The sequence below is a fragment of the Penaeus japonicus genome, unplaced genomic scaffold, assembly GCF_977035675.1.
Source record: "Penaeus japonicus unplaced genomic scaffold, GWHDUDI00000001_assembly GWHDUDI00000008, whole genome shotgun sequence".
Lineage (NCBI taxonomy): Eukaryota > Metazoa > Arthropoda > Malacostraca > Decapoda > Penaeidae > Penaeus > Penaeus japonicus.
The window spans coordinates 28,230,092-28,252,591 of record NW_028234410.1 but is presented as its reverse complement, the minus strand read 5'-3'; the positions used below and the strand labels follow the sequence as shown (position 1 = coordinate 28,252,591).

The 22,500-nt window shown below is 46.8% G+C and overlaps 1 protein-coding gene across 1 annotated transcript in view; it reads left to right on the top strand.

Annotated features, from left to right (window-relative positions):
- Nucleotides 1-22,500, top strand: part of LOC122267606 (furin-like protease 2) — a gene marked incomplete in the record, with an annotated part of 326,186 nt that overhangs the window by 1,003 nt on the left and 302,683 nt on the right.

Sequence of the window (22,500 nt, the reverse complement as noted above, 5' to 3'; positions counted from 1 at the left end):
GAGAGAGAGAGAGAGAGAGAGAGAGAGAGGGGGGGAGGGGTTAGGGGGTATGGGAGGTATACCCAGCGAGTCGCTTGTCATGGGCCCGTAATTCAGTTGAAAGCAAATTTAGTTTAGTCTTTATGGACACGACCTGGACGAAGAATCTTTTTCTTTTTTTTCTGAGTTAGAGAGTGTATGAATCATTATTTTTTTGTTTTGTTTTTGTTTACCTTTTTTGGAGTCTCAACGCATCCATTCCCTCATTTAGATTTTGCTCGCCCATTTAGCGTTGCCACGTTCTATCTAAATTCTTTATTCTCTGGGGTGGGTAGGGGGGGGGGTATATGTGTGGGGGTTAAGACGGGGGGGGGCGGGTTGTGTTGAATGATTCTTCTATTTACAAGTGATGACTGAGGGACTTCTATTGACCCGAGAATAGCGAAGCAACTAACTTGTGTACGTCAGTCCTTGTGCGTTTGTTTGTTTGTTGTTGGATTGGGTGACTTGTTCGGTACATAAGCGGTAAGACGAGGCGAGGCAAGTTCTCAGCTGGAAGAGTATAGGTGAATGAGTGAATGGATTAGTGAATGAGTAAGTGAATGAATGGATGAGTGAATGGGTGAGTGAGTGAAGGGATGAATGTATGGATGAGTGAGTGAGTGATTGGATGGATGAGGGAATGAGTGAGTGAATGAATAGATGGATGAATGAGTGATTAGGTGACTGTGTGTGAGAGACAGACATAGAGAGTGAGAGAGAGTAGTGAGTGGGAGAGAGCACACGAAAGGCTTCCGAGGTTAGTCTCAGCATGTAAAAGAGAGCGGGGGGGGGGGGGGACAGGACAAGACTAAACGTATTCTGGACTTTTCCCGGATATGACGATCATCTTGTGGCTCTCGGGGCCTCTGTCATACAGACAGAGGCACACGACACGCTGATGAAAAGCATGTGCCCGTATGACACGCTCTCTCTCTCTCTCTCTCTCTCTCTCTCTCTCTCTCTCTCTCTCTCTCTCTCTCTCTCTCTCTCTCTCTCTCTCTCTCTCTCTCTCTCCTCTCTCCCTCTTTCTCCTCTCTCTCTCTCTCTCTCTCTCTCTCTCTCTCTCTCTCTCTCTCTCTCTCTCTTTCTCTCTCTCTCTTTCTCTCTCTCTTTCTATCTCTCTCTCTTTCTATCTCTCTCTCTCTTTCTCTTTCTCTTTCTCTCTCTCATACTCATTCACGCAATCGCTCACGCACTCGCGCTTTCACTCGAACTCTCAATTTAACTCTCACTCTCTCACTCTCCCTAACTCCGTCTCACTCTGTCTCATTCTACGTGTTATTTTCTCGCCCACTCATTATTTTTTTCTAACTCATACTCTCTTCTTATGTCAGACTCACACTCACACGAGCACTTATACAAACACACAAATACACATAAAAACAAAGAGATCGAAAGATAGAAAACAAGATAGAGATCGAGGGGGTGAAAGGAAAACGAGAGAACGAAAGAGAAAGAGAGATAAAGAGATAGAGACGAAGACAGAAGCAGAGACATAGACAAAGACAGAGACAGAGACAGAGACAGAGACAGAGACAGAGAAAGACTACCCAAGTAAAACGATACGATTCAGGCCGGACCGTCAGCGGAGGGCCACCCACACCCAGGCGCACGCCCACACGCACGCTTTTCATCGTCTTGGTTCCCGGTGTCCCATAGCCATCTGCCTGCCAGCTGGATCCATTTAAAAGCTGCTGGAATGGTGCCAGTACGGTGGGCTCTTTCATGAACGTGTAATGCATGGTTATGTATTCGTGTTAAAGTGTTTGCTTGATGGGTCTTACGTGTGCGTGTGTTTCTCTTTGTGCTTGTGCGGGTGTATATGTGTATATTCACGCGTGTATGTTGTGCTCTCTGTCGTAGGTGGAAGTGCGCGCGTCAAAAATGTACAGTCATTGGAAGTACATTTACGGAACTTCGGACATTCACTCGGCTCGTGTTAATGCCAAATATAGGCCGTTTCGGAATTTCAACACTGTTTGTATTATCACAGATCCACTGTCTCATTACGTAAGGGAACCCAAAGAAAAGGGAAGTGTGAAAGCCTGCCTTCGTCAGTCGCCCCCCCCCCTTAAACAGAGAGAGACACTGAGCCTCCGCTAAAAAGGCCGTGGCATAGCATGCAGGTCAAATGCAGGTCAGGCACTGCAGGGTGTCAAGGTTAGCCGCTTTACCTGTCCTAATTGAGTGTTTCCTTTTTGCTTTACTTGAGTGTGGGTGTGCTTTTGTTCGCCTCTGCCTGCCTCTCTCTCTCTCTCTCTCTCTCTCTCTCTCTCTCTCTCTCTCTCTCTCTCTCTCTCTCTCTCTCTCTCTCTCTCTCTCTCTCTCTCTCTCCTCTCTCTCTCTCTCTCTCTCTCTCTCTCTCCTCTCTCCCTCCTCTCTCTCTCTCCTCTCTCTCTCTCTCTCCTCTCTCTCCTCTCTCTCTCTCTCTCTCTCTCTCTCTTCTCTCTCTCCCTCTTTCTCTCTCTCTCTCTCTCTCTCTCTCTCTCTCTCTCTCTCTCTCTCTCTCTCTCTCTCTCTCTCTCTCTCTCTCTCTCTCTCTCTCTCTCTCTCTCTCTCTCTCTCTCCCCCACTCTCTCTGTCTCTCTTTCCCTCTCTTCCTCCCTCTCTCCTCTCTCCTTTCCGCATTTCTCCCCCTTCTATCCCCTTTATCCTCTTCCTCCCTCGATCACTCTGTCGAATTAAGAGAATACATCCCGAATAAAACAAGAAGCCAGACAAACGTAGAAGTCAGGCAAAAAAGACCGTCAGTCGAAACCCGCGGCTGCAACACCTCTTTCGCAAAGAGTACGCAAGAAGGGCGTGCTGCTCCTGTCGCCTCTCGCCGCTCGCTCGCTCGCGTGTCTTGGGTTCGCGCGTAGTGGCAAGTGAGCCCCAAGTTTGACAAGATGTTTTCCACCTGCCAGGAAACTTGCTCGAGGTGTCTTGGGTGGCGAGCCTAACCTTTGGATAACGGGTTATGGAATATTGTTTTTCTTAGACTTAGTTAAAAAATGTATGTCTGTATGGATATATAGCTATGATATATATATATATATATATATATATATATATATATATATATATATATATATATATATACATTTATATGTATACATATATATATACATATGTATATATAGATATGTATACATTATATATATAACATACATATACAAACACAATAATATAACATAACATATACATAATATATATATATATATATATATATAATATATATATATAGTATATATATATATAATATATATATATATATATATACACACACATATAGATACACCTATGTTTGTATGCATATGTGTGTGTGTATAGTATATAAATATAATATATATATTAATATAATATATATATATATATATTATATATATAATATATGTATGTATGTATGTATATGTATATGTATATGTATGTATACGTACATATATACACATATACGTTCATGTGTGTACATATATACACATATACGTTATGTATGTACATATATGTAAGATACGTAGATAAGTCTAAACCCAACCGCCCTGATAGAAAGCCAAGATAACTTTCGTCTGTTCTACGAGTCCTAAAATAGGTCACTGGATGTGTGAGTGTGTATACGTATGTGCGTTTTCGTGTGTGTTTCTGTGTGTAAAATGATACCGCCAGTAGAGTGGAGGGGGGGGGGGTGCGTAGAGGGAAGGTGTGTGGGGGTAGGGGAGAGGGTTAGGAGGGGGGGGAGAAGTGCGGCTAGACAAGTGATTTGTCGAAAAGGACTTTCACTTCGCTGAGGTTTTGTGAGTGAAACGTCCGCAGCGAAGTGACCTTGCGCGAGGGTTAGGTCCGTAAGTGGGGGGGGGGGGTTGGAGGGTGGGCCGAGTGGGCTGTTTTGTGGGTTTTGAGGGTGGGTTGGGGTGGGGGTGTTTTTTTTATGTGTGTGTGTGCGTTTTTGTTGTTTCTTGTTAGGCTTAGATTAGGTTAGGTAAGGAAAGTAGTTATTTATTTTCGTGTCTTTTTTATCGAGTATGTGTTGTTTATTTATTTATTTATATGCTTGTGTTTGTGTAATATTTTTTTTAGTATTCAGTTTCCCAGGATCAGGCGAAAAGGGGGGGGGGGGTTATGTATGTCCCTATAAGTTCCAAGATTTTTTTCATCGCCTTCTAATTATGGATATTGTTTTCGATTAAGGTTTCTCTTGTCCTTTTGGTGATTGTTTACTTTCATGTAGTTGTTTTTGTTATTTTTACTCCGTTTGTGGTTGTTATTATATTGAAAATATATTTAGCAACCGTATGCGCATGCGTGGTTATATCTCTTTGGGTAGAAGAGGATACATTCGGGCTTTATATATGTATTTATTTATTTTTAATGTCTTTGCTGCTTTCATCAATTAGTTTCATTGTTATGGTTGCTATTTTTATTATTAGTTTAATGTATGATACCCTAGTTATTTTTGTTGTTGCTGTTATTGATATCATTATTATTATTATTGTTAATATTAATGTTAATAAGGATATTTCTGGGCCAGAGTGCGCATGCGTTGCATTCGCGGCATTGGAAAGTGTAGTGAACAGTATTTGCTTCGCCAAACCGGTCTCGCCGAGTCATGTACATTCAAGCGTACAGTCCTACAGCCGGAACATGCTCTGGCGTAGGCTCGCTCACTCACTCACTCACTCATTCGCTCACTCACTTACTCATTTACTGACTCACTCACTCACTCACTCACTCACTCACTCACTCACTCACTCACTCACTCACTCACTCACTCACTCACTCAAGTGCCTCTCGTTGTATCATCAAGGTTTATGTCCCGCTTTCCTTACCGTTTATATGTAAATTGGTTCGTACTTCATATGTGTATATATATATATATATATATATATATATATATATATATATATATATATATATATATATATATATACACACATATATATGTATATGTATGTATATATATGCACACACACACACACACACTCACACACACACACACACACACACACACACACACACACACACACACACACACACACACACACACACACACACACACACACACACACACAGAGACATTATACACACATTATACACTAGCCTCTCATCACCTGTCCACATCACTCTTCGTACCACAGACACACTTATTTTCCCGTAACATACAACCACACTTCTCTCCGTACCCATGCACGACCACACGCCCGTCCCACGCCCAATTAGCATGCGCCGAAAGCCGTGGAAGTACGACGGAAGCTGCTGTCCCGCTGGTCGTGTCCGCGATGAATAAATGGACGAGAGCCGAGCCATTAATTCGCCGCCATCGCGAACGAGCGGGAGCCATGCCTGCCGCTCGGATTAATTTCACTCTCGCGCGCGCCACTCACTGGCCCCGGCCCGCTGTCCCGCCGCCACCGTCGCTAGTCGCCGCCGCTGCTTCGCGATCGGGTCGGGTCGCCTCTCCTTCGCCTGTTGATTTGTGATTGCTTGAGGGATTGGTGTTAGTGGTATTGTGATTGTTATTATTATTTTTATTGATTTTAATGAGAATTATGATGATTATTGTTATTTTCATTATTATTGTTATTATTATTATTATTATATATTTATCATTTATTTGTTTATTTATTTCCTCATTTATTTATGTAATTATGATAATTTTGTCTTATTCATTTATTTATTATTATTGTTATTATTATTATTATTATTATTATTATTATTATTATCATTATTATTACAATTATTGTGTTTGTGTGGGAATGTGTGTGTGCGTCAACTGTGTCTGTGTGCATCAAGGCTTTTCATCAGTCCCTCTCCTACCTCTTTATTTATTTACTGATTTCAGATTAAGTTTCCTTTTGCGTCTCTTCAAAGCTTTTCCTGGATATCGCCTGCTTCTGAGTAGCCTTCGACAGCCTCGGGTTGAACTTGGGCGATGAATTGCCAGGAAATGTTAGTCTGAACAGCGGGGGACTATTTTTATGTATAGTCAGCGCTGGGTACAGGCGGGCGCTGTCTATTGTGCTGTGCGTTGAGAAGGAGAGGAAGAGGGAGGGAGGGAGGGAGGGAGGGAGGGAGGGAGGGAGGGAGGGAGGGAGGGAGGGAGGGGGGGAGGAGGGAGGGAGCTTTCATTAAACGGGGGGAGGGGGAGGGCGGAAGGAAAGGACGGAAGGGAAGGAAGTGGAAGAAGGACGGAGGGAGGGAGGACGTGGAAGTGCGAAGAGAATTGGAAAAGTGGAAGAAAAAGCGAGAAGGAAGAGTAGGAAGATTAAGAAGCATAAAAGAAGAAGAAGAAGGTGTAGATGAAGAAAAGTGGAGGGTGAGGAGGAAGTGGAAAATGATGGAGAATGAGGGGAGTGAGTTAGGAAGAAGAGGAATAAGGAAGAAAAGGAAGAAGAATAAGAGAGATAAAAAAAGTGGACTACGAGGAAATAAGAGGAAATAGGAGATGACGATGAAAAACGATGATGAGGATGAGTGAGATAAGAGAGGAGGAGGTGGAGAGAAGAGGAAGAAAATGAGGAGGCGGAAGAGGAGGATAACGATAAAAGAAAGTAAATAACGAGGGGAGTTAATGAAAAAAAAAATGCTTAGAGTATAGTAAAGTAGGGTGAAGGAGATAGAGGGGAAGAGGAGGGGGGAGATGGAGGAGAGAGAGGGAGAGAGAGAGAGAGAGAGAGAGAGAGAGAGAGAGAGAGAGAGAGAGAGAGAGAGAGAGAGAGAGAGAGAGAGAGAGAGAGAGGGAGAGAGAAGGGAGAGAGAGAGAGAGGAGAGGAGAAGAGAGAAGAGAGAGAGAGAGAGAGAGAGAGAGAGAGAGAGAGAGAGAGAGAGAGAGAGAGAGAGAGAGAGAGAGAGAGAGAAGGGGGGGGGGAGAGTGAGCACACTGGCAGAAGCCCTGGGCATCACATAACAAGCGTTGGCGTGGCACCGGGATTTTTTTTCCGAAGCTCTCTATCTCTTTATCACCTCTCCTTGTGGGCGTCTTTCTGAAGCGGGGCGTGGGCGTGCAGGGAAGCTGACAATCTTCGAGGAATAGTGGGATAGATATGCTCGGCTTGACAGGGCCATTTTGCTGCAATAATAGAGTTCTGAATTGTCCGCTACTCTCCCTTCTCTCTTTCTCATTTCCTTCTTCTCCACTTCTTCATTCTCACCTTCTCTCCCTCACCCTCACCTCCCTCGCTTCCATGGCTCATCCTCCTCGCTGCCCTGCCCCTTCCCCTGCTCCTTTCGTTTCTTCGTTTTCTCTACCTATTAACTATACTCTCTCAGCCATTCTTACTTTACTTGGCTAATACCTCATTACTCTTCTAAACATTGATATTCTTACTTCCATGTTCATTACTCGCGCTCTCACTTAACCGATACTCTCATACTCTCCCTCTCCCTTTCACTCTCACTTTCACTTTCAATCCCACTCAACCGATACTCTCATCTTTACTCTCAGTCTCACCTGATACTCTCCTATTCTCACTCTCACTCTCACCCACACCTTCACTTTCAATCTCACTCACCTGATACTCTCCTGATCTCCTTCTTACTTTCCCTCTCACTCTCTCCTGCTCTCACTCTTACTTTCACACTCGCTCCCACTGAACCGATGCTCTTACCTTCACTTTCACTCTTACTCTCACATACCTGGCGCTCTCTGTTACTTTCACTTTCACTCTCTTTCTCACTCTCACTCTTTCATTTATCAAGCATATCTCAACCTCGACGCCTCTTCTCCGGTTGTGCATATGTCACGCTCACTCTCACTCGCACTTATTCGCACTCATTCGCACTCACGCTTCCTGTGGACAAAGTGAGATCACGATAAGACTCATTTCTTATCCGTCCGCTTTTTTTGGCATTTAGTTAGTGACATTTTATGTATCACCCTTCTAAATGTCTCACTCTCACTCTCTTTCCCTTTCTATTTTCCTCTCCATTTCCCTTTCCCTTTCCCTCTCCCTTTCCCTTTCCCTTTCCCTTTCCCTCTCCCTTTCCCTCTCCCTTTCCCTCTCCCTTTCCTTTTTCCTATCCCTTTCTATCTCCCTCTCCCTCTCGTTCTATCGTTTACATTTTGATATCAAAGTCAAAGTCAAAACTCTCTCCCTCTCCCTCTCCCTCTCCCTCTCCCTCTCCCTCTCCCTCTCTCTCTCTCTCTCTCTCTCTCTCTCCCTCTCTCCCTCTCCCTCTCTCTCTCTCTCCCTCCCCCCCTCCCTCCCTCCCCCCTCTCTCCCTCTCCCTCTCTCTCTCTCTCTCTCTCTCTCTCTCTCTCCCTCCCTCCCTCCCTCCCTCCCTCCCCTCTCTCTCTCTCTCTCTCTCCCTCTCTCCCCCCCTCCCTCTCTCTCTCTCTCTCTCTCTCTCTCTCTCTCCCTCCCTCTCTCTCTCTCTCTCTCTCTCTTCCCTCCCTCTCTCCCTCTCGTCCCTCCCTACTAACCCTCCCTCCCTCCTCTCTCCCTCCCTCCCTCCCTCCCTCCCTCCCTCCCTCCTCTCCCTCTCTCTCCTCTCTCCCGCCTACCTCCCTCCCTCCCTCCCTCCCTCTCCTCTCCTCTCTCTCTTCCTGCTCACACTCTCCCTCTCTCTCTCCCTCTCTCTCTCCCGCTCTCTCTCTCTCTCTCTCTCTCTCTCTCTCTCTCTCTCTCTCTCTCTCTCTCCCTCTCTCTCTCTCTCTCCCTCCCTCCCTCCCTCTCTCTCGCTCCTCTCTCTCTCTCTCTCTCTCTCTCTCTCTCTCTCTCTCTCTCTCTCTCTCTCTCTCTCTCTCTCTCTCTCTCTCTCTCTCTCTCTCTCTCTCTCTCTCGCTCCCGCTCTTCCTGTTTCTCTCCTGCGCACGGGGGCGTTACCGAAGGACCTCGGGATGAAGCGATTTACAATAATAGAAAAGCGACGGCTTGTGATGCCCCTTAACTTACGAGGCAGCGAGGCCCGTCTTAAGAGGGACGGGGGAAGGGGGGGGGTGAAAGAGAGGACGAAAGAGGGGGGATTAGGAGGATGAGGAGGAGGGACGATTGAGGGTGAAGGGGGAGGAGGAGGAGGAGGAGGAAGAGGAGGTAGAAGTGAAGAGGAGAAAGGGAAAGGGATAAAGGGAGGAGGAGGAAAAAGGAAGAGAGGAGGAAGCGGGGGAGGAGGTTGAGTAAGTATGTATGTGTGTTTCAAGGGAGGTGGGCGTGTGTATGTATGTTTGTGTGTTTGTGCAATAGCGGGTGTGTCTGTTTGGGACCCGCTCCCCTTTCTCTTGTCTCGCCGCCCGCAAGACAAAATGCGAGTAATTGAAAGTCGATGCAAATTGATTCGGCCTTGATGTTGTGTGGCCTCGTAAAGTATGCTTGCCTCGCGCGGCCACAGTCTCACGGTAACCGGCCCTTCCCCTCTCCCCTCTCCCCTCTTCCCTCTGACTTCCCTCTATTCTCGTTAACTCCTTCTCTCTCTCTCTCTCTCTTTGTCTCTTTCTCCTACCACTTTCATTACTCTCTCCTTTCCTTCACACATCTCTCTTTCCTCTCGTCCAATCCCCTTTTTTTATTTTCTTTCCCCCCTTCTTTCCCTCCCTCACTCCCTCACTTCCTCCCTCCCTCCCTCCCTCCCTCCCCCTCTCCCTCCCTCCCTCTCTCTCTCTCTCTCTCTCTCTCTCTCTCTCTCTCTCTCTCTCTCTCTCTCTCTCTCTCTCTCTCTCTCACATCTCTCTCTCTCTCTCTCTCTCCTCTCTCCCTCTCTCTCTCTCTCCTCTCTCTCTCTCTCCTCTCTCTCTCCCCCTCTCTCTCTCCTCTCTCCCCTCTCTCTCTCCCTCCCTCTCTCTCCTCCCTTCCTCCCTCTCCTACCCTCTCCCCCTCCCTCTCCCTCTCCCTCACTCCTTCCTCCTCCCTCCCTCCCTCCCTCCCTCCCTCTCTCTCTCTCTCTCTCCCCCCCTCCCACCCTCATTCCCTCCCACACTCCCTCCCTCACCCCCCTCCCTCTCTTTCTCTCACTCTTTCTCTCTCTCTTTCTCTCTCCCTCTCCCTCCCTCCCTCCGCCTCCCTCTCTCCCTCCACCTCCCCCTCTCTCTCCTTCTCTCCTCCTCTCTCTCTCTCCTTCTCCTCCTTTACCTCTGCCATCTGTATCTTGCGCGTGTATATGGGGCGTGGATGGAGTGGGGTGGGTAGGGTAGGGTAGGCGTCGTGGGTGGGTTGGGTTCACTACGTGACTCCATTGCTTCTCATGGCTTGATGAGGCGGATCATGCTGTCGGTCACGGCGAGAGAGGGATCCGCTTTCCATAGCTGGCGGACCGGACGGAAAGGTGGATCTGGAGCGATGGAAGTGGATTTGCGGTATAGGAGTTCACTAAGATGGTATCATTATTGTCATTCTTACTACTGCTACTATTATTACTATTATCATTACCGTAATCATGATTGTTATTGTTATCGACCTGATTATCATTACTATTACTGTTATTAATACTATCATTATTATTATTGTTGTCGCCGTTTCTACTGTTACTGCCGTTGTTGTTGTTTATGTGTATGTTTCTATGGAGGCTCATCCACGGAGCATCTTAAACGCAGAAGAAAGTAGGAAAGTAGAAAAGGAACGCGGGCGGGCGGTCCTGAACCCCCTAAGGGCGTAGGGGCGGCTCCTGCGGGCGGCGGGAGAGGCTTTCATGTGCTAATGAGAGGCCTCTTCCCTCGGAGAAGATAAGGAGGACCGAGAAGGGAGGGAAGGAGGAAGGAAGGGAGGGAGGGAAGTAGGCCCAGGATGGGAGGGCCAGGGAAGGAAGGACCAGGGAGAGAGAGGTAAGGAGGGCTAGGATGGGAGGGAGGGAGGTAGGGAGGGAAGGGGGGAAAGCCAGGGTAGGAGGGAGGGAGGGAGGGAGGGAGGGAGGGAGGGAAGGAGGGCCAGGGTGGGAGGGAGGCCCAGAGAGAGAGAGGGGGAGGGAAGGAAGGAAGGTAGAGAGAGAGAGAGAGAGAGAGAGAGAGAGGGGGACCTCCTTCATGTGAGGGTGTCGGTAAGGATCCTTATCTCCATTAGGGTCGCTCTTATCAGGGATAGAAGGATTGAGGGGAAAGGAAAAGGAAGAGAGTGATTCAAGATTTCGGGTGGGTTGAGAGGAGGGAAGAGAGAAGAGGGAGATGGGACTAAACCTGTAGAAGGAAAAGGATAAATGAACAAGCACAGAGGTAAAGGGAGAGGGAGACAGTCAGGCAGACAGGCAGACCCAGTCAAATAAACAGGCAGACAAACACAGACAAACACACAGATAGACAGAGACAGACTACCCTGCACCTTATTCCAAACCTACAGTATATATAAACAGGCCAATTAACAGGGTCTGCAGAAAGCCTAAGAAAGCTGTTCAAGCATCTGCTTAATGTGACTGAACTTGTTGATGGACGAGGGCCATCAGTCAAACACTAAGTACACAGAAGAGCTGCGCGATAGTGCTCGACTCGTCTACTCCTTTTACTTTACTAATTATGTAAAAAGCATCGCTTGTAATGAAGTTAATGCAGTCAAGAAATGGGATTCTCCGAACGGTATTTCAGACAGAGTGTGGGAGTGAGTGAGTAAGAGGAAAAGAGATAGTGAGGAAATGAGAGAGAGAGAGAGAGAGAGGGACAGAGAGATAGGAACAGAGAGAGAGGGATACAAAGAGAGAGAAAGAGAGAGGGGGGGGGGGGTTGAAGTAAACTCCGTCTGCAACATAAAGCGACCAAACATCCCCCCTCTCTCTCCTCTACCCCCTTCCTCTACTACTTCCACCCAGGTTCTGCTCGTGAATATCTTATCCTGCTCACATGGGGCAGGCTAGTGGGGCGGAGGGTGGGGGTGGGGGCAACATACTACCGTCACCAGGGGTTGTTGTGGGGGGGAGGTAGTGTAGGGAGGGGGAGGGGGGTTTGCAGGCTGTTGCCGGATCCTCTGCTCCTGCTGCAGATGTTTTATTATTGTCGTTACTCTATTTTAGGTTATTTCTTTTAATTTTATGTCCACCCCTTTCCTCTGAACGAGAGAATAGAGGAAGAAGAAAGGGGTGGTAGGGTTGGAGATAGGAGAAAAGAAGGGAGGGAAGAAGGGGAGAATGGAAAGAGATAAGGAGGGAGGGTAAGAAGGAAGGGCGAGGGAAAGGTGGTAGGGGAACTAGGGAAAGAAGGAGAAAAAAATGGCAAGGGGGAAGGAATGCAGGAGGGAAGGGAGGAATGGAGGGAAGAGCGAGGGAAGAAGGGAGGGACGGAGGAGGGGGGAGGGTAGTGTGCGTAGGCCTCCGATTGGGCCGTAATACAGGCATTCAGGGAGAGGCTCAAGTGGTTGGTTTTATTGGATTCTCGCTGAGGCTTTGGGCGTGATGTCGGTGCCGTGGGCGTGTGGGTGGGAGAGAGTGGGGGGCAAGGAGGAGGTAGGGAGGGACGGTGAGTGGGTTGGAGGGAGCGAATGCGGGGGGAGGGAGAGGACGGGAAAGATATGAATAGATGAGTGAGAGAAAAGGTGAGAAGGGAGTTAGGGCGAGAGAGATGGGCGTCGAGGTAGGTAGGGAAGAACTATGGTAAGGGTGAGGGGAAGATAAACACAGAAAGATAGACTAAAGTAAACACCGCAATCAAGAGTCCCATCCGTGGCATCGTCTCCGCCCTCTCTTCCTCCCTCCCTTATCCCCCCTCCCCCAGGTGATCTTCCTCTGTTGATCTGCCACAAGAAGACTTTTGGTGCAGGATAATGGCGGCACATTATGTTCCTTCGTGAAGACCTGCGACTGGCTCCCCTAATCCTCGATATCTCATCCTCACTTTCCCTCTCCCTCCCTGCCTTTCTCCCTACCTCTCTCCTCCCTGTCTCCATCCTTTTTTCCCTCCCTCTTTCTCTCCTTCTCTTCCTTTCGTCCTCCCTTTTACCTTTTCTCCGTCTTTTTGCACCCTATCTATCCCTGTCTCCCTCTCTCTTTCCTCCCTCCCTTTCTCCCTTTCCTCTCTCCTCCTTTCACTCTCCCTCTTCTCTCACCTATCTCCCCATCTCTCCTCCTCTCCCTCCTCCTCCCTTGCTTCCTTCCTCCCTCACGAGTTAGTTCATCACTTTTAGAGCAAATCTTGAGAATGAAGAGCGAGTTTTAAGGAACTGTTGGGCTTAATTGTACTTCTGGTGATGTACCTCATTAATGCCGTTTAATTGCCTGTCATTAAAGTGTTTCAAGTAGGGAATAGAAACTTCGAAAACAGCGTTGACATTAATGACATATCAAGAGTAATTTTAATTGTCACTGTAATCGGCATGTTCAAGTTCGCCGTCTCGGCGAAGAAGGGAAGAACATGTGTGGTGTTATTGTTCTCTGGTGTTCATTGCTAAACAGATCATAGTTCCGAAGTTAGTGTAACGGTGAATATGGGCAAATTGTGCTCTTTAAGAATTGCTGTTAAATGTACACTATGGCTTGTCTCCCCCCCCCCCCATTATATATATATTTTTCCATCTCCTTATTTGTCTCTTCCTCCTTTCTCTCTCCCTCTCTTCCCTTCCTTTCTTTCCCTCTTCCTCCTTTCTCTCTCATTCTCTCTCGCTCCCTCGTCTTCCCTCTCCCTCTCCCTTTTCTCTTCCTCACTTCTTCAATCCTTCCCTCTCTATCCTACCTTCCCTCCCTACTCTTATTCTCACCTCTTTCCCTCCCTCCTTCCCTCCATCCCTCCTTTGTATCTCTTCTCCCATGCAGCCATCCTTCACCCCCACCCCCTTCCGCGTCCTCCTCCGCCTCCACCGCTCCACTGCTCCACCCCTCCAAGTCCCTCCGCCATGTGGGTGTGTTGTTCCTGGTTGTTTATATTTTTCTTCCTTTGCGAGTAAAGGAACACAAACTTCAGCCCAGTTTTTATTGCCTAGGAAGGAGTTTTACAAGTTCCAGAGGTTGTTCGTGTCAGTTGAAGTTTCAGAAGCACTCATGTTGGTGTCCAGAAGCAGAAGTTGTTAATACGGGAAGTTGGGAGACCAGTTTCGTGCCCTTGTCTATGTCTGTCTGTCTGTCTGTCTGTCCATCTATCTCTCTATCTCTATTTTTTTTACTCCCTCCTTCTCTCCTTCTTTCCTTCCTTCTTTCCCTCCTTCCTTCCTTCCTTCTCTCCCTTCCCTTTCCCTCCTTCCATCACGCACAGATTAGAACACTATAGAACACAATGACAATATTAACAGATTTGCAAACAAAGGGCTTGGAAATTTTTGAAGGCGAAAGGGTGGAGGGGGGGTGGGGTAAGGATGCAAGTGTGTCCGTTGGGGCTGGGGGTAAAGGGGGAGGGTACTGGAGGTTATAGGATATTGGTGAGGTTTATTGGATTATTGTCGATATAACCTCCGGGGATATTATTATTCATGGCAGGCGTCTTAGCGGCTCCATTGTGTGATGTTTAAGACTCTCTCTCTCTGTTTGTTGATTCCCTTTCTCTTTTGACTTTGTCCTTCTTTTTCTTTCTCTCTCTCTTTCTCTCTTTCTCATTCTCTTTTTCTTTTTCTTTATCTTTATCTTTATCTTTATCTCTCTCTCTCTCTCTCTCTCTCTCTCTCTCTCTCTCTCTCTCTCTCTCTCTCTCTCTCTCTCTCTCTCTCTCTCTCTCTCTCTCTCTCTCTCTCTCTCTCTCTCTCGCTCCCGCTCTTGCTCTTTGGGTTTGTGAGTCTATACGAGTGTGTACGACGGAGCTTCCTTGCCGTACTTGTTTACATGGCATTGTAGTCGCCATTACCATATGTCGTTCCAACTTGTCAGAGTTAGAGGAGGAAGGGAAGGAGAAGGGAGAGGGAAGAAAGAGCATGAGAAGAAGGAGATGGAGGAAGGAGTAGGAGGAAGAGGTGGAGGAGGAGCCGCCATTACCTACCTTGGCAATGGCTCTTTGCATCACTCCCTGGCACCATCCCTCCAGGGCCAGATACGCAGTCACTCCTCCGGACGCCGCATGGCACCCGTCCTTCCTGTTATGAACATTATCCCAGGAGGAGAGAGTGAGAGAGAGGGAAGGAGAGGGGGAAATAGGGGAGGGGAGGGGAGGGTAGAAGGAGATTGGGAGGGAAAGGATTTTAGAGCGAGGGGAGAAAGGTGGAAGATAGAAAATGCGGAAGACTGCAGGGAGGGGGGGGGGAGGCCGGTGGGAGATGGGAGGATAGAAGGAGGGAAGGAAAGGAAGGATTGTAGAGCGAGGGGAAGAGAGGGGAAACGGAGAAGACTGTAGGGAAAAGGGAGAAATGAGGGAGAACAAGGGAGGACCGGAGAGAAGGAAGGATATAGAAGGGGGGGGGGGGAGAGGATGCAAAAGGGAAACCTTCACCGTGGAAACATTAAGATGTGAGAATACTTCATTACTCTGTTAATAGTTTCTTTTTTTTTATTGTTGTTGTCGTTTATGTTTATTGTTTGTTAGGAGGAGGTTTAGGAGCTTGTAGGCATACGTGTTGTACCGAATGTAGTTAATCTTTCCCTTTTCCTCCCCTCCTCCCTCTCCCCTTCTACCCCTCCTTCCCGTTCACCCTTCCTCCCTCCATCCCTCCATCTACTAATCCCCCCTCCTTCCTCCCCTCCTTCCTCCCACTTCCCTCCCCTCCTCCCTCCCGCTTCCCTCCCCTCCTACCCCTTCTCCATCCCCTCCCTCCCCACCTCCGTCCCGTCGGTTCCAAACGGATGGTCCCACGAACGTCTTGAAATAATCCAATAACTTTTATAATGATCTTTCAGGCTCGAGGCTTATGGAAAGGAGAGAGAGAGAGAGAGAGAGAGAGAGAGAGAGAGAGAGAGAGAGAGAGAGAGAGAGAGAGAGAGAGAGAGAGAGAGAGAGAGAGAGAGAGAGAGAGAGAGAGAATAAAAAAGTGGAATTCCCTTTATCCAAAAGCGTGTTGGTGGAACAAGGTCCTGGTTATTAGCTGTGGGATCCTGAGACCGGATTTTAAAGGCAGACTTTTTTCCCCTTTTTTCTGTTTCCATTATATTGTTAGTGTTGTCAGTAGGAATAGTGCTAGTCGTAAATAAAATAATTATAGCAAAACTAATAATGATAACAAGAGCAACAGCAACGATGATGATGATATTAATGAAAATGATGATGGTGATGATTTTGATGATAATGACGATAGCAACAAAAAACAAACTCAACAACAGTAACAATATTAATAACATAGTAATGCAAGTAATAGCAATACCACGCCTACTGCCAAGAACAATAACCATAGATGTAATTAGAAAACCAAACCCAGTTTCAGTACTGAGCGCAGCCTAAGGTCAGGTGTGCCGGTGACTGTCGATGGGTGTCGCTTAATTCGCGGACGGGTTGGCACTGAGGGTCGAGGGAGAGGGGAAGGGGGGAGGGAGAAGGGAAGGGGAGGGGAGATTATTACTAAGTAGGTCGTTTCCCCTTTCCCCTTCTCTCCCTCTCTGTCAGTCAGCTGTCCTATGCCATTTTACCGTCTTCCCTCTCGTCTCTCTCTCTATCTATCTATTTATCTATCTATCTATATCTCTCTTCCTCCTCTCTAGTGCTTTGCCTTTCCCCCTCTTCTCCTCCTCTCTTCTTCTCCCTCTCCTATCCTCATCTCCCCTCTCCTCTCACCTCCCACCCCCACCCCCACCCTGGTGTTGCCTGTGCCAGTTGGTGACACTCAGCGTCGCCACCTGTGCCATCTTATTAAGCTTATGGATAGGATAAGATTGGGTAGGATAGGATACGATAGGGTAGGATAAGTCTTGTAGGAACGCATATCATATCATGCCTCTTGTGTCTCTCTTTCTGCCTGTATCCCTTTCTCTCTCTCTCTCTCTCTCTCTCTCTCTCTCTCTCTCTCTCTCTCTCTCTCTCTCTCTCTCTCTCTCTCTCTCTCTCTCTCTCTCTCTCTCTCTGTTTCTCTGTTTCTGTTTTTTCTCTGTCTCTCTCTCTCTCTCTCCATCCTCCTGCCTTCCCTTCCGTCCTCCGAATGACAAATGATAGATTCCCCGACTCAAGATGGTCACTATTAGCGTCTTCGGGATAGAATTCCTCCCTTTTATGGCGCTCTGATCTCTGAGCATCCCCGTCCGTCAGCCTGCTGTTTCTCCGGCGACCCCAGCATCCAATCTGTGTTTTATCTCCTCTTAACCTCTGCTTTAATGCCGCCCTCCGCCGCCTTTGATTTCGTTTATTCGTCACCTTTTCGACTTCAATTGCTGCCCGGGAAGGGTCGCAGGGGTGGGAGAGGGGTGGGGAGGGGTATGAGGGGAGGTATGAGGGAGAGAGAAAGAGCGAGATGTGGGAAAGAGGGAGAGAAATAGAGGAAAGGTAGAGGGATGTGGGAAAGAGGGAGAGGAAAAGGGGAGAAGGAGGGGGATGTGTGAGAGAGAAAGAGAGGAGAGGGAGATGGATGTGTGAGAGAGAAAGAGAGGAGAGGGAGAGGGATGTGTGAGAAAGAGAGAGAGAGAAAGAAAGAGAGAGAGAGAGAGAGAGAGAGAGAGAGAGAGAGAGAGAGAGAGAGAGAGAGAGAGAGAGAGAGAGAGAGAGAGAGAGAGAGAGAGAGAGTGAGAGAGAGTGAGTCAGACACAGAGAAACAAAAGTGAATCATGAGTCTTTTTTTCATTATCCGAGAAATGGAAAGTCGATTTATGAGACCTGAAATCTCAAAAGCTCTGCAAAATTTTAAAACCCGAAAGCTTTTGCAATGTTGCATTAACCCGCTGTGTTTTGCTGTAGCGACGGTCAGATATTATTGATATTGCAAAGTGATGGAGGAAGAGAGGGAGGTTGAAGGGGAGGGAAGAAGTGAGGTGGGGGCGATTCGGGGAATTGGGAAGGGGGGTAGTGGTGGGGAGAAGGGACGCATTGGGGGAGGAGGGGTTCTATAATCTTAGTCCTTGCACGTAATATTTAAATGATATCGTATTCTGCCTCACGCCTCAGGCAAGTTGTTGTGCCAGGTCCCGAGGGTGACTGGGATAGTATGAGGGTGGGTCAAGTGTTACAAGGATGATAGTATAGCACACTGCAGTAGAAAGACGAAGCGGTTTTGTCCAGGTGATGAATTCGTATAAGAGTTGCCAGTAAATATTAGGGTGATGCTGGTAGTATAGGGACTGACGGGTTAGTCTTAGAACTCTCTATTATTGGTGGAGCATAAACGTGGAGGTTAATTAACTCCCATATATGATTAGATAACAAAACCTTACTGTGTGTTGACGTCATGAAAGAGGGGTGGGTGGGGGGAGAGCTGATAGTGGGAGAAATGCAGAGGTGTCAGCAGATATCAGCCCTGCGTCGTCAGCTCCGGGTTGGGGAAATTTGCTGACGTAGGAGCAGTGACGCTGACTTGCCGCCTCTTTCGTTCATGAGTGGGGATATGAGGTAGGAGTAGGGGTATGAGGTGGGGGTATAGGAAAGAGGAAAGGATATGATGAAGAGGAAATGAAAGGGAAAATAAGAATTAGGAGGAGGGAGAGTAGAAGAGAGAGGAGAAGAGAAAGAATATGTAGGAGGAGGGGAAGTAGAAGACAGAAGAGGAGAAGAGGAAGAATCAGGAGGGGTAAAAGAATGAAGATAGGGAAATGATAAAGCTGAAACAAAGTAAAGAGAAAAAAAAAAAAGAAAGAAAAAAGAGCAGCATCGGCGAGAGAGAAGGATGCAGGCTTGATGCTTGATGGCCGTCTCGAAGTGATGCTGAAGCAAGCAAAGCGCCTCCCAAAAGCCCAGTCAATCATCAGGTGACAGACAGAGACAGACGGCGGGCGCGAGCGGGCCTGACTGGGCTCGACTACATAGAGCCGAATTGTTGACGGGGCGTTGCAACATCGCGTGTACATGGGGGACAGGGGAGAGGGGAGAGGAAAGGGAGGAGAGATAGGAAGGGAAGAAATGTGAAGAAGAACTAGGAGACAAGGAGGAAGAAGTGGAAGAAGAGCTGGCAAATGAAGAGGAGGTGGAAGTGGAGGTAGAGATGGAAAGGGAAGAGCAGGATTAGGAAGAAGAAGAAAAGAAAGAACGGAGAAGGGGGGAAGGAGGAGGAAACACGACGTGAGGAGGAAGAGGAAAAAAAAAAAATTAGCTCGTGGAAGGAGAAGTAGTGGAAGAGACACTCCACTTAAGGTAACGACCGTCACGCGAGTTGGAGTAAGGTCTAGCCTTCATATTTTTTAGCCTTGATTCACGAGGGAGAAATAGTTCCGAGAAGGACCTCCACCTCTCCTCCTCTGCCTCGTTCTCGGTAAAAGAATAGATGAAGGAGAAAATAAGGAGAACAAGAAATAAAAGATACATGTATATATATATATATATATATATATATATATATATATATATATATATTGTCATTGTGTTTTAGGTTTTTCCTCTGTTTTCTATTTTTTTTCTTCTCTGTTCTTTTCTCTCTCCCTCTCTCTCTCTCTTTCTGTATGTATGTGTGTTTGTGTGTGTGTGTTTGTTTGTTTTCCTATCTCCGTTATCACGAGAGCGGTGGGAAAAAGCGGAAGAAAGATAGGAAGATGAGGGTGGGAAGGAAGAGGGGAGGATGGGGAGTGGGAGGAAAGGAGGGGGAGGGGGCGACAGGGACAGGAAAGTTGTTTGTGAATAAACATCCGGGTCTCTAATGGTGTCTAATATGTTTACGGTGTTTGTATAAATATTGCCTCTGTTTTTTGTCCGAATCAATTACGATCTTGTATCATATAGTGTTAATGGTGTGTATGATGATGATTGTTACGATTAATATTATTATCGTTATTATCACTTTTTATTATTATGAGATGATGGTAATATTATCATTGTTTTTTTCTGGCATTACTGCTATTATTCATTGTATAACCTTTATTATTTTGATAATCCTTACAATGATGACGTCATCAAGATATGTTATTCCTGTTCGCAGTTGCCTGCCTTAGTCCTACCCAGGAATCTCTACCCCCCCCCCCAAAAAAAAAAAAAAAAAAAAAAGAGAGGGAAAAATGTATTCTATCGCAAACAGACGGACTGCAAATGGACCCGGCAGATACAAAGGAAAGCGAGGGGAGTCTAACCCGTATTGCACCAGGCAGCAGAGACGATAATGGCGTGCTCCGTCGCAAGATCGAGATGTAAGACCAAACGCGAAGCCGTCTTGTGAGATTTGCAGTAAGAAGGCGTGAGAGGTTGACTGTCAATCGGGAGTCGACTTTGCACGGATAGAAGGTGAAGAGGTGTTGACATGTAGAGGAGAGGTAGAGAAAGAGGGAGAGTTGAAGAAATGGCGATGATGGATAGAAGGATTGAGGAAATAGAAGAAGAGACGTGACGATGGTAGATAAAGGGGTCGAGGAAATACACACAAGGAGAGAGGAAGGGATGGTGGTGGATAGAGAGGTTGAGAATATATAGAAGGATAGAAGAAGTGAAGATGGTGGATAGAGAGATTGAAGAAGTAGATGGAAAGAGAAGTTATAATGGTAGATATAGAGGTTAAAAATAGAGTAATGATAGTGAATAGAGGGGTCAAGCAAAAAAATAGAAGAGAAGTAAGGGTGATGGATAGAGAGGTTGGGGAACTAGATACAACCGAGTGAAGTGATATTGAGCGATGAAAAAAATGGATAGTGGGAGAGCTTTCAAGGCTTTTGCTGGTCGACAGAAAGCTCAAAAATAGTGATAGTTGAGGAAGTGAAATTGGCGAACAGAAGGGTTGAGCAGCTATTGTAGATCAATCGAGTTGACAGAGAGACGCAGTTGCCGAGCGGAAAAAAGTTGAATGGGCCCAATCGTCCTTCAACTTTGGCGTTTCAGCAGCAGATCGGGTAATCAACTTGTAACTAGGGAACCGGTACAACAGTTGGTAAAAGGTAGTACCGGGGAGGGGGGAGGAAAGGGTATAGGAGAGACAAGGGTTTTCCGGGGGAACAGATGGGAAAAAGGGGGAGATGACGGGGGTGGGGGTGGGTGGTGGAGGGGGGAGGGGTTGAGGGGAAAGAGGGAAAGGCATGGGGTGCAAAGAGTGAATTGGATCGTTGGTTATTCAATTTCCACCGAGATCCGACCCCAAATGCAATTGCGGCGCGAGTCAAATCCAGCCTGGCGTTGTGTGTTTGCGTGCAGGGGGTAGGGGGAGGTAGGGGGTAGGGGGTATTGTTGTAACATTTGTTGCTTTTGGCATTTTTGTGGCTTTGATGCTCTGTTAATGGAGTTGGTACCGGTGGTAACGTCGATTATGTTTCTTTTTTGTTTGTTTTTTGTTCGGGCGCAGTGACGAACTGCAGAGGGTGACAATGGGGAAATGGCTGTTAGAGTGTGATCGTCATTACGGTTGAGTTTTGGGTGAGTCTTCGTTATTCTTGTTATTCCCCTCTGTCCTCCTCTTCCTCTTCTCTTCACCCTCCTCCTCCCCTTCCTCTTCCTTCACCCCCCCCCTTCCTTTTCCTCCACCTCCCCTTCCTGCTCCTCCTTCTCCTCCCCTTCCTCCTTCTTCTCCTCCCCTTCCCTTCCTCCTTCTTCTCCTCCTCTTCCTCCTCCCTTCTCCTTCCTCCTCCATCCCTCCTTCCTCTTCCTCCCCCTCCTCCCCTTCATCCTCCTTTTCCTCTTCCTCCTCCTTTTCCTCTTCCTCCTTCTCCTCCCCTTCCTCCACCTCCTTATCCTCCCTCCTTTTCCTCTTCCTCCTTCTCCTCCCCTTCCTCCACCTCCTTATCCTCCCTCCTTTTCCTCTTCCTCCTTCTCCTCCCCTTCCTCCACCTCCTTATCCTCCCTCCTTTAATTCCCACAGACCAAACCACGCCCCCCTATGCAAGATAATCTGATCTTCCGAGTTACTTTCCAAAAGGATTCTCCAGGCGTGCGAGTTCGCGTGCGTGCGTGAATGCGTGTGTGCGTGAGCTAGCACCTTCCCATCTATTTCACCCTCATTCACTTCCACTCCTCCTACTCCTTATCTTCCTTATCCTTAACCCTCTACTCCTCCTATATATATATATATATATATATATATCTATATACATATATATATATACATATATATATATATAGATCTATATATATAATGTACACACAGTATACATCCTATATCGAAGCCAGTTTATTTCTGAGTGTACGAGAATCATCCAGTCGCATTGATTACTTTTTTGCGACTGAACAATTCTTGTTCGTAGTACCTAACCAACTGCGAGTTTTAAATTGTTATGTGTTTGAACTTTTCGTATCTGCACTGTATTTTTTATCGAATATATATGTACATATATATATATATATATATATATATATATATATATATATATATATATATATATATGTATATATATATATATATATATATATATATATATATATATATAGAGAGAGAGAGAGAGAGAGAGAGAGAGAGAGAGAGAGAAAGAAAGAAAAAGAGAGAGAGAAAGTGTATTTGGGAGTGTGTGTTTGTTAGTATTTACTTGTCCAATTCTCCGAGGGTATTATGTAAGCCTGTGTGTGCATTTGTGTGTCCGTCTGGCGTGAGAAGAAAATTAAATTCGCCAGCTACTGCGATGACCACAAACAAGGCACCGTGCCAAGAGGAAGTAGATTGACACCGCAATCCAGGTCAACGCAAAAGAAAAGAAGAAAAAATATCAAGAGCACGT